Source organism: Eriocheir sinensis, chromosome 35 (assembly GCF_024679095.1).
Source record: "Eriocheir sinensis breed Jianghai 21 chromosome 35, ASM2467909v1, whole genome shotgun sequence".
In the NCBI taxonomy this organism is placed as follows: Eukaryota; Metazoa; Arthropoda; class Malacostraca; order Decapoda; family Varunidae; genus Eriocheir; species Eriocheir sinensis.
Window position 1 is genome coordinate 6,537,748 of NC_066543.1, and position 9,221 is coordinate 6,546,968.

Consider the following 9,221-nt stretch of genomic DNA (forward strand, 5'->3'; position numbering starts at 1 on the left):
AGTTACACTGCATTTTGTGAGAGAGAGAGAGAGAGAGAGAGAGAGAGAGAGAGAGAGAGAGAGAGAGAGAGAGAGAGAGATAATATATATATAAATGGCGTGAGGATTGTGCCGGCCAGCGGAAACTCCTCTAAATGGGAAAGCTTTTAATATTTTGCATAATGCCTCGCGGGACAGAAGGGGAGAGAAATAGAGAGACACTGAGAGAGAGAAACAGAGGAAGAGAAAGAGGGAGGAACAAAAAAAAAGCATTGCAACACAGCTCTTCACACGCACTTCACTCAGCCCCGTAAAAGATTAGCGAAGTTTTGCAGCTGGGAATGGGATGGACGTGCAGCAGGAATATTGATAGGGAAATGTTGCTACACTTGATCTGAATTCTCGTTTTTCCCCACGTCCACGTAATCATCGTAATGCGAGGATGAAGGGAGGGACACAGTAATACCCAAAGGCACATTTCGGAGCGCACTTTGACGCCTCTATTATCATCTACCTCTCAAGACACCTCAAGACACCTCTCCTCCCGAAATTGACCTCTCTTTTGCATCTTTTTTTATTGCCCTTGAGCTGTTTCTTTAGCTATAAAAAAAAAATATGGAAGACTCGACGAGGAGTTCTTTTTAACGAGAGGGAAAGAGGAATGTCTGTGAAGCGGTATGTTCGTATTAGCTGACATTTTAGGTGAGTACAACAATGTGATGTTAGAGTTATGCCTAAGTTCTCGATATTCAATAATTACAGCGAGTGAGAGAAATAACTGAACTGAATAGATTGGTATGAGCGTGCGAGGAGAGTATTTATATATTAGTATTGTGAAGTGACTGTTCGTTTTTATTCCGGTGATGTTAGAGTTATGCTTAAGTTCTCGATACTCAATAATTACAGCAACAGGGAGAGAAAAAACTGAACTGAATTGGTATGAGCGTGCGAGGTGGCTCTTTATATATTAGTATTGTGAAGTGACTGTTCGCGTTTATTCCTGTGATTGCGATACTGAGTTGGTACATTTAGGGAAAGAGAAGGCACGGGAAATATATACTACAATATTATGCACATTACTGTCTCTGTGTGATGCTTGAATAAATATTGCGAAGCTGTTTAATCTCATTGCGACCGAAATATTTAGTTGTAAAATTTACCAGAGAAGAAATACAAGAAATAAATACCCTGTTGCTTTCATGTTGTTCGGATTAGTTTTCGGCAGTAATTTTTTATTTGCTTTTACACGTGGTATTTAACTGTTACATTTACGAAAGTGATAAAAATGTAGAAAAATATTACCAATCATCAATTACCAATGTTGGGAACCTGTCTTATTGAACTGGACACGAAATATACAATTGTTAAATCTATGAAAGAGGAAATAAAAGACCCAACTATTTTACCCGCTATCCTCCCTGTGCTACATGAATCAGTTTGGGAAAGCTATTATGCTGGAATGTACAGACCCAATACTTTGTAGTAAGAGAATATATATCAACTTTTTCTCACAGCTTTTAGAAGAGAAATATGCATCCATCACCGTCTATGTTGCTTGAGTCAGTTTTGAGAAGCGTTTGTATTTCAGTGTAGACGTGGTATTGACTAAAAGGTGCATAAAAATAGATAATATAGACAGACAGGTAGACAGACAGATAGATGTACACAGATAAATATAGATAGATACATACATAGGAAAGCGGGTTTAAAATTCATAGCAACTATAACATGTCCATTTTTATGTTCGGCTCATTTATGGAAAGGTTATATATTTCGTCAGATTAAAAGTAAGGTGGGGATGTGCAGTTCTTTTACTCCGATGCAGCAAATTCTATCTAATAAATCCAAAGGGAGTTATTTCCTAACATTCATATTGCAGACGCAAGGTGAGCGTTTCAACTAAGGCTGTGAAAGAGGTAGCGAGACAGACTAGATACTCCTGAAGATTGGATGGACGGTTATTACATTCTGAAAGACACTCGTTTCAAGTATGCTTTGAAAAAGTGTATCTACGAATGCTGCATGAAGGTTACTGAGCTATCAATCCGTCTCCTGGGAGCTGGCCGGCACAGTGTTCGAAGATTTAAATCGCACTGCGCACAATACAATTTATTAAGCCGAGTGAAACTAAAAACAACACGTGAAGCTTTGATGCAAGAGTGAGATTACGACTCTGCTCAGAAAGGTTTAAGAAGACTTTTGGTGTTGTTGAAAAAAAAAATAAGAGGTAAAGATTTAACGTGGTGCAAAAATAAAAATAAAATACTTACGTAGTGGGATAAAAACAAAAACGAACATAGCAGAAAAATAAAAGGTTTGTGTTGAATTTTACTTACTTGGTGTTGAAAAAAAAAAAGAGGTAAAGATTAAAGGTAAAGGACATTGGCAAAAATTGGTTTACAAACAGGGTGGTGGATGAGTGGAATAGGCTTAGCAGTCATGTGGTGAGTGCCAATACAATTGTCACATTCAAAAATAGATTAGATAAATTCATGGACAGCGATATTAGGTGGGGTTAGATACACGGGAGCTACACGGGAGCTTAGGTTCAGAGGAGCTGCCTCGTACAGGCCTACCGGCCTCTTGCAGACTCCTATGTTCTTATGTTCTTATGTTATTACTGTAAAAACTCTAAAAAAAAATATTAAAAAAAAAATAAAGAAAGAATCTCGGGAACTCAAACCTGCTATAGTTCAAATGGTAAACTAGGCCCCCTTTTGATGATAGCCCCACCCCACCCCTAAATGGTAACCTAACCCCCTTAAGACAGGAGAATGTATATGACAGCAGATAATTCTAAGAGTCAGCCTTCTAGGAGGATGACAGACTGCGGGCGACATGATAATTTAGTGTGTGTTTACATCAGTAGAGACAGCTGAAGATCATAACAGAGAAAACAAAGGCCCACCAATCGCTGCTCAAGTAAACGGGTAAGAAATGGGAGGCCAGAATAGAGATCAATATCGGTTGTAGAGGTGTCTTGCTACTCCCCTCTTGAGCTACTCTTCCTCGTGTCATATTGGTACAACGTTACCAGATTGTCGTACTTGGCGTATTGTTTTTGCCGATTTCTGGCCAAAAACAATCGAACCCACAAAGATAACGATATGCATTTATAATTATTGTTAAAATCGGTAATTATAGATGCTCTTTTTTGCAATATTTATGGGCCAGAAACCGGAAAATACGCCAGAAACCGGAAAATACGCCAGAAACCGGAAAATACGCCAGAAACCGGAAAATACAATGTTATGAGTACAATAATCTGGTAACGCTGTATTGGTAGAAGCTTTCAGAGGGCAACACTAATCTAGGGCGATAGACTCCTCCTCGCGTGCATATTAGACGAAGAATTCAAAAGGCAAACATTAAACAAAGGTGAGCAACTCTTCCGCTTCTTCGTGTACATATCAGACTAAGAATTCAAAGGACAACATTAAACAAAGGTGAGCAACTCTTCCGCTTCTTCGTGTACATATCAGACTAAGAATTCAAAGGACAACATTAAACAAAGGTGAGCAACTCTTCCGCTTCTTCGTGTACATATCAGACTAAGAATTCAAAGGACATTAAACAAAGGTGAGCAGCTCTTCCGCTTCTTCGTGTACATATCAGACTAAGAATTCAAAGGACATTAAACAAAGGTGAGCAACTGTTCCGCTTCTTCGTGTACATATCAGACTAAGAATTCAAAGGACATTAAACAAAGGTGAGCAACTGTTCCGCTTCTTCGTGTACATATCAGACTAAGAATTCAAAGGACAACATTAAACAAAGGTGAGCAACTCTTCCGCTTCTTCGTGTACATATCAGACTATGGATTCAAAGGACATTAAACAAAGGTGAGCAACTGTTCCGCTTCTTCGTGTACATATCAGACTAAGAATTCAAAGGACAACATTAATCTAAGGTGAGCAACTCTTCCTCTTCCTCGCGTTTAATTACATTGCAAGCTTCATAACTCGTGTTTACTACCCGAAACAACTATTATTCCTCGGCTACAATACACGCTCGTCGAGCCTCATATCAGGACCGCGATACTTCGGAGGCCGCGCCAATAACACCCCCGACAATAAACAGATGACACGCTTCGGTGGGTCGTGGGGTGTGTGGTGTCATTGCCTCTTCCTGAGCTTGATTGGGCCCGACGGGGAAGATAGAGAGAATGAAGTCTGCAATGTCGTTCCTGGAAGCACACAAACACCGCCAATGGTTGTAATACACTGAGCACCGAAGACCCACAACCGACTCACAGCTATTTTTTATACTGACTACTGAAGGGAAGGCAATCGAATTTCATTAATGATAGTAATACACTGAGTACGAACGCAATGGAACGTAACAAGAAACATTATTAATTTTCCCAGGAGTTGGTAAATGAAAGGCTTAGGAACCTTATTATTGACTACCGACTCGTATCCTGTTACTTGTTATCCTAGAAACTATAAATAGCATCCAAATTCCTATCAGCCTAGTTTTATATATCTTTCAGCAATTGGTCTGGTTTCTCGTTCTTAACACAAGAAGCGAACCTTGTCAATGGGAATAAGAAACCGACCACAGCCGCATCGAACCACCAACACTTATATATTATTTCTTCAGACACTCCTAACAGCACACGACTACAAGTGATGGCAACACATTGAACATGGGCGCATTGATCCACCACATCGTACTTTTGCCAGGAAACCGATCTCGTGAGGTATTTTTAGAGACGCTGAATGTCAAGAGTTCGGGTAAGGAACGGGACGCCGCAATATAACGATCGCCAAACGGAGTAACTTTTATTCGCATGCCAGCCTTGACCTTTGCTTGGACTGTGTACCGACGGCAACTACTTTGTGATTCACTCGACCTATATGAGGACACGAACAGTGCAGAAGACACCTCAGGGTTTTTATTTTTATATATACTTTTTTTCGATCATTTTGCGTGTGTGTGTGGGAGGGGGGTCTATGGGTGTGGGTGGGGGGGGGAGCAGCAGACCACATGTAAACTATTCAAACTGGTTCACAAAGGTAATCAACCCCCCCCCCCCCCTCTGCACCAAAATGGAGAGAGAGAGAGAGAGAGAGAGAGAGAGAGAGAGAGAGAGAGAGAGAGAGAGAGAGAGAGAGAGAGAGAGAGAGAGAGAGAGAGAGAGAGAGAGAGAGAGAGAGAGAGAGAGGGGTGGAAGAAGACGAGCGACGAGAGAAAGACGAGAGACCGAAAGACAGTCCAGCCACGTGCCTTCAGTATGCATGGAAGGGAAGACTACCCGGGACTCCTGTTTTACCTGCCTCGCTATTCATGAAGACTGCGGCGGCCATGACAAGCTGAGAAGGCCAGGCTACACGCGTATGGGAAGGGCGACAGACTGTGAGAACGAGAGTATTAATAGAGCCGCGCATCAACGAGTATCTTGGAAACAGACTATGAGGGGACTGGGTTTTCCAATCATCTCTGTCCCAGCACGATGTACTAAAAATTCTAATCTCACCTCTCCATATGGTTCTGTGTCTGCCCCATGCGATATACTAATACACCATTCCTCATGTTTGTCTTCCCAATATCAATCTAGCTGCATTATCACCTTGTACTAATAATTCTAATCTCACCTTTCCATATGGTTCTGTGTCTGCCCCATGCGATATACCAATGGACCATTCCCCCTATGTTTGTCTTCCCAATATCAATCTAGCTGCATTATCACCTTGTACTAATAATTCTAATCTCACCTCTCCATATGGTTCTGTGTCTGCCGCATGCGATATACTAATGCACCATTCCTCCTATGTTCGTCTTCCCATTATCACCCTTTCTCTCTAATTTCATATCTCCATCTGGTTCTCTGCCTCCCACATGCCCTATATTAATTCCTCACCCTCATGTTTGTCTTTCCTATATAAACCTGGCGGCATTATCTCGTTTATTTTCATCCTGTCCCGACAAAGGGTTTAATTTCACATCACATGGTTCTCACTTTCCTACATGTAGTATATTAATTCTTCATACACATACGTTCGTCTTTCCTAAATCAACTCGTATCTTCATCCTGCCCAGGCAAAGGTTCTAATCTCACCTCTTTACCTGGGTCTCCGTCTGCCACGTGTCACATATCAATTCTTCATCCACATATGTTCGTCCTTCCTATATCAACTCGTATCTTCATCCTGCCCTGGCAAAGGTTCTAATCTCACCTCTTTACCTGGGTCTCCGTCTGCCACGTGTCATATATCAATTCTTCATCTACATATGTTCGTCCTTCCTATAGCAACCTAGCTGCGTTATCACCCTTAGCTGTATTCCTTTAGCCTTGGGTATGCAACACGGATGTGACCTCTTTGAGAACATATTAAACTCGGGAGCGGCGAGTAGCGGGCTTTTTTTTTTTGTACTCTTTTTGTTGCCCTTGTGCCGCATCCTTTAATGTAAAAAAAAATGAACTTTTCTCCTCCCTGAAGGCCACCTGGAATCACTTGTTCGTATTATCTTCTTTTGGAAAAATTGGATAAAAATAAAGATCGATGGGCAAAAATATTTCATGGTGGACCTTTGAGAAAATGCCACGCCCGCCCGACATGGAAACTGTACCGTGACCTTCAGCTTCCCTTCGAACTACCCGTCTTGACCTCCCCCCTCTCCCCACTTCACCTCCCCCTCTCCTCATCTCCCCATCTATGCCCATCCCAGCTCCCCTTTTCCTCCTCACGTCACCCCTCTCCCTACTCCACCTCACCATTTCCTCCTCACCTCTCCCTCATCTCCCCACCCAACCCCCCGCCTTCCTCCTCCCCCCTCACCCCTCTCCCCACCCATCTTCCCCTTTCCTCCTCCCCTTCCTTCTGTCTCCCCCCCTCGTCCTACTTCTTCCCCCTTCGCTGACTTCACCTCCACTTTTCCATTATTTCAACTCCACTCCATCATCACCTTTTCATTCCTTCCCTTCACCCTGTCATCATCCCGCCCTCATCCCTTCATTCCTCCCTTCACCCCATCATCACACTTTCATTCATTCCTTCCCTCCATTCTATCTTTTTTTTTCGCTCAACACTTAACCTCTTCTTTATTGCCCCCCGCAAAAATCTCACCCAGAAAAAGAGAGAGAGAGAGAGAGAGAGAGAGAGAGAGAGAGAGAGAGAGAGAGAGAGAGAGAGAGAGAGAGAGAGAGAGAGAGAGAGAGAAAACAAAAATATCCCTGCACCCACCCTGACCTGGATACTGTAGTCATTGTCGCTTAAAGAAAAGAGAGAAGAGGAAGTTGAGGCTGGAGGAGGAGGAGGAGGAGGAGGAGGAGGACAGTGCAAGTAGGCAGCATCGAGGCGCCGCTCCCAAGGGTCGGAGGAGGAGGCGCCCTTTGAAGTCTTCCGTAAAGGCTCGGTACAACCTTTTATGGAGATTGGAAAATGAGTCCCGTCACTGGAGGAGGAGGAGGAGGAGGAGGAGGAGAGTGAAAAGTAGTAGAGAGGAAGGCCAAGGAAAACAATAACAACAAAATAATAAAAAAATAGTTAATTCCACTCTGTATATTCCTCGAATGATAAAAACGATAATAATAACAATAATATGTCAATAATATTTGAGCTTTAAGAAGACTATGAAAAGAATGACATTTATGCATTATTCTCTCTCTCTCTCTCTCTCTCTCTCTCTCTCTCTCTCTCACTTCAAAAACAGCATTTCCACCTTCATCAGGACACGGAAAACGTATCACTGACACGTTATTTTATTCAAGCCAACTGCCATGTGTCTTTCCCGTAGGACAACTTATATACACATTTCAACACGGGGGAATCATTAATGCAAACACGTAAGTTCTCCATGTGAAAATATGAGAGGAGGCCGAGAGGGAAGCGCGATCCCCTGACGGATTGAAAAGTTGCATCGAGAATAACTTGAAATTCTTACGCTTATAATATGAACTGCAAGGGGGGGGGGGGGAGAGAGAGAGAGAGAGAGAGAGAGAGAGAGAGAGAGAGAGAGAGAGAGAGAGAGAGAGAGAGAGAGAGAGAGAGAGAGAGAGAGAGAGAGAGAGAGAGAGAGAGAGAGAGAGAGAGAGAAAGGAAAAGGAGAAGACCAACGTTTTAAGAGCATACCAACACACACACACACACACACACACACACACACACACACACACACACACACACACACACACACATTGTACATATTTATATTCAGGAGGAGCACAGACGCATGTTATGAAACGAGTCATGCATCGACGTATTCCCACAACGCTTCAAAACACACAACTAAACATTCATGCACCACATCGGCATATTCATGTGTACCGTGACCCCCCCCCCTCCTCCCCACCTTAGCTCCCCCCCACCCACCCGCTTCCTCCCCTTCCCCCACTCTCTCCCTCCTCCCCCTCCCCTTACCCCCTTGCAGCCAAACGCATGACCACGCATAAATATTATTGCCTCTCCTTCATGGCTTAGAATATTTTTGCTCTTTTTTTTTGTTGTTGTTGTTTTTACTTGTTTTCGCTTATTGCATATTTGAGAGACGGAATGTTAGTTATGAAAGGCTTTGTTTTGAGGTTTTCTCCTATTCTGAACACACACACACACACACACACACACACACACACACACACACGCACACACACACTACAAAGACCGCTCATACTAAAGCTTGCCATAATCATCGGCCACTTGCCATGTTAAAGCTTCACGATATCTTTTTTGTCTGTTTTTCCCTTGTCAGTCTCCGATATTGCAGAAAAAAACGGTAAATAAACGCTTCTTACGTAATATTTCTTCCGTCATATTTTGTTCGGTCGCCTTGAAGTGACCACGAATTATTAACGACGAGCAAAGTTGAGTGTACATAGATTTTTCATCCCTCTCTTCCCTCCCTCTTTGGCAGCGTCTACGTGTTCATCAATTATTCCCCGCGTCAGGAGTTTGTACTCTCCTCTAAGTAAAAAAAAATTGGGTTACCTTTACTTAATGCGGAAATGTTGCAGTGTTAATGGGTGAAACATTTTTGTCGGTAACACTACTACTACTACTACTACTACTACTACTACTTCTACTACTACTGCTACTGCTGCTGCTGCTGGTGCTGCTACTTCAACCACCACTGCTGCAACTACCACTATTATTACTTCTACTACTACTACTACTACTACTACTACTAGATACTACTGATACTACTACTACTACAAATAATAATAATAATAATAATAATAATAATAATAATAATAATAATAATAATAATAATAATAATAATAATAATAATAATAATAATAATAA